Raw genomic sequence first — 4247 nt, 5'->3', positions numbered from 1 at the left:
TCAAACAACTAGACAAACTACCAAGGATATAAGAGTGCGTAGAACCATAATCTATCAAGTCAAACAAAGAAAAGTACTCTAGCAGAAAAAGTACATTTGATAAGTCCATCGGTACATAATTCTAAGGCTCACGAGTCGCGTACACTCTAGCAGATCCACCTGTCTCCGTAACCTCGATACGACCACAGACTCTACCACGAGCCTGACCCATCAGACCACTAGTACCAACTCGACCACCTCCTCTGGAAGGAACATGTGCACCATCTCTAGGCCCAACTCTCCTTATACAATCTTGCAACTAATGACCCTTGTCGCTATAACAAAAACAACATCTAGTAGTAAGTCAACACTCGCCTGAATGACTCTTACCACAAGACGAACAAAGTAGAAACTGTTTCCAACTTTTAAATGATTCAACAGCCTTACCAGACTAACCCTGATGAGAATCACACTGATATGATCCTTAATCCCTCTTAGTTGAACGACTCTAAAAACTTGTATCACTGGACCTCTTCCTAGAGAATTGCCTTACTGATCCACCCAAGGTATTTTTGACATCCCTTGCCTGATCTATCAGAACTCCTATTAAAGTTACTACATGTTAAACAATCTCATAAGGAAGCAGCACGCAAAATTTCATACCAATCAGACATCATACAATCACTCAATTGATCATACAAGATTAGGGACCTAAACATAAATAAGCAAAACTTATGTACCAAACAATAACATGTATATGAGGGTTTCATTATATAAATAAGTGTGTAAAAGAAGTGATTACTCAAATTTCATTAAATTCTAATTTAAGTGTTTAAGTAACTAAATAAATCAATTTCTAGGTTAACTTGAACTCACATAATCATTCAAGGGTCAAATTAGAATTTAAAAATACTTTCGACCTTTAATGAATGCAATTTCACCTTTTTCCATTGAGCAAAACAGAGAATGGATCAAACATTTCTTGAAAGAGATCGATCATTTTCACGGGGGATCGATCTTTTTGAAAAGGGATCGATCCTTTGCAAGGTAGTAAGTTTGGGATCGATCCTTTCCCCTAACAGATCGATCTTTTTTCTGAAAAACTGCAAATTTGCTAAGAACACGCATATTTAGTCATCTAATCACCGACATAAATGTAATCATGGACTAGGAATATGCTTGATCACTATTCAACCACTTTATACATGTCAAAACAAAGGTGTAGCATGCTTTATAACACAAGTCAACACATTAATCAATGATTTGGCACCGAAAGTCAACAATTGTATAAAAGTTCATCACAAGCACAAGTCACCTACTCATTTTTGGCATTTAAGTTCATTTCATGCAACCTAAGAGTCTAACACACTTAGTTTACCAAGTTACACTTAACTAAACACTCTAAACACTTCTATAGGGTCTAAATCAACATGTAAGTAATCTCATGCTTCAAGCAACAAGTTCATACTTATAAATCCAATGTCAATAAATCAAAACAACATCGAATCCCAAATATAAATCAACTTATTACAAACCAAAATCCAACATTATAAATACCACAAAGTGAATAATATGTATAAGTCCCAAACGTCCCCAAATTGCCACACAAATCAAAATCCACATACTTAAAGCTTTATACCTTACCCTTGCTTGATCAAACCGATGCCAAGCTCCTCGCCTCCAAACTCGACTCTAATCCTCTTAAAAATGTTAACAACTAGTGTGAGCTTATAAAGACTAGTGAACGACTTACATTCAAAGCAATGCACATAACCAAGATAAAAATCAATCATATATGTTCATACGTAACTTGTTTCTTACTCTACGCATATAATTCAACATCTCATACTTGAATGATCAACTAATATTTTCCAAATCACTTGATTTCTAGATTAAACAAACATCAAGGACCATATAGTTCAAAAACAATCACAATCACACATGCATAATTACCTTCATTGACAAATCACACAATCATACACATTTTTCCACTTTAAGATCAACGGCTTTTGTTCGAAACACAACTCACTCATTGGATAAATGGACTCCATACAACTCCCATTTTGCTTACATACTCACATAGATCCAAAACCACAAATTACAGAGTAAACTCAATGCCCAACCTTACATCGTATATTCTCGGAGCAAAACTCAACGTACCATCCAAACCCCGTATAACCCCAAATCAAACACTAATACAAAACACATAGAGTACACTTTCTTAGGCATGTCTTTCATATCCAAAGGTCCTATTAAGAACAATAGTCAATTAATCCAATTCACCAAGAGTAGTTGTCAATGATGCATAATTTTCACATATCAATTCAAATACACTTTGAAACACACTTACGGATTTGGTTGTCATGATCAACCCACATATTTGGACAGTGAGAAAGTTCAGCTCATCCAATTAACATTCATAATACATATAGATTTTCACTAAACTGTTTCCAAAAATTCTATGCATCATTTGCAACACATCACATTCACAATTCACATTCTCATTCTCATTTCCAAAATAAGTGGCATCATATGTAAATCAACATAATTCAAATTCCATCATCATAATTAACCAAATAACACAATATATATTATAATTAACAAATGCAACACTACACGAACCTCAACCTTGAATCACGTTCATTTCCTAAGAATGAGAGCCACTCACCTTGCTATCCGAAAATAAAAAATGCTTTCAAACACTACCTCAACGTTCACCAAACTCAAAGAACCAAGTTTCCTAAACCAATCAACACAATAATAACCTTGCAAAGCAAATTAACACATCAAAATCTAATCTAAAACAAAGCAGAATCCTGTGTTTCCAAAACAAAACATCAACACAAAAATATCGAAAACCTTACCAAAACGTCACTCTGAAAGCTCCAAACCGAAATGCACGAATCTCCACACTAAAAGATGATAAAAAACAACTAGAATAAACATCTAAATAAGCTAGAACTACACAATCTACAAACCTAAATTCTTGTATTCCCAAAAATACCTAAAATCGACATTGTTTTCAAGAAATCAATATCCAAATCATTTGCAATTGAAAAAACTAAGTTAATATGATTATAATCACTCCAAAAACAAATCAATTTCATTAAGAAAATCTCAAAATCAATTCAAGAAATCAGCACATTAATTATCTCTGAAAATCAATTAAAATCTTGGAAATCCTTTCAATTAAATAAACAATTCAATAGAATCGTTAATGCTTAGTCATTTGCCCTTGAAGCTTGAAAGAAAACCAAGGAAACGATTCTTACCTTGCTATAAAATAGATTGAAATTGAGATCATCAATGGAACTCCATTATGATCAAGCTTTAAAAACAAGAATAGAAAAGAAGAGAAAATTGAGAATTAAAATCAAGATTAAAATGAGTGAATTTAGAAATAAAGATGAAAAAGAGAAAGAATTGATCAACTTGTTTGGGAGAAAATGAGAGAAAATGAAGGAAGTTATGAGAGGTTACCAAAATGCAAAATAAGAAGGAAATGAAAAGCACGTGAATGAAAACAAGTAAATAAGGAAATATAATTTAGATTAAAATGAATTTAGACGGAAAAAATGGTAAAAAGGGAAAATTAAAACATTTTAATTTAAGAGGGAAAACTCTAAACATAAGCCTTGGTATAATTACTTCATAGACTTTGGACATTGTAAAAATTTACAAAATGATCACCGAAATTATAATTTCCAATTCCTTTAATTCGGTTACCAATTTATTTAATTAAACTTTCATAATCCACATTAATCATCTAAAATCACTTAAAACCTTTCCAAAATATTTTTAAAACCAAAATATAAATTTTAGAAAATTTATTCTTTTTATCAAAAATTTGGAAATCTACCTGAAACCGACCCTAACTACCAGACCCGAATTTAGGATGTTACAAAAATAGAGGTTCTGGGTCGAGGGTATCAGTACTGTAAGAATAATACTGATATTGTTCTTTGTGGGAGGTTGACATTTGAATGAATGTGAGAGAGTATCGATACTCATCATGGGAATATCGATATTGTTCGTGTGATATCGATACTCAGAAATGAGTATCGATACTCGATCTCACATTTTGGATTCCAGTGTGCTATTTTGGTACCGATACTCATGGGGTAGTACCGATTCTTTCCATAGGGGTATCGATACTTGGATATTTTATGAAACATCGAATGCAAAATTCGTATCAATACCCTAGGGAGTATCGATACCGAGGAGGTGAGTATCGATACCCACGTGAAATCTTGGGCAATTTTGGTAGT

This window comes from Hibiscus syriacus, unplaced genomic scaffold, assembly GCF_006381635.1.
Source record: "Hibiscus syriacus cultivar Baekdansim isolate YM2019G1 unplaced genomic scaffold, ASM638163v2 tig00111662_pilon, whole genome shotgun sequence".
Classification (NCBI taxonomy): Eukaryota; Viridiplantae; Streptophyta; class Magnoliopsida; order Malvales; family Malvaceae; genus Hibiscus; species Hibiscus syriacus.
Note: the sequence above shows the minus strand (reverse complement) of the source record.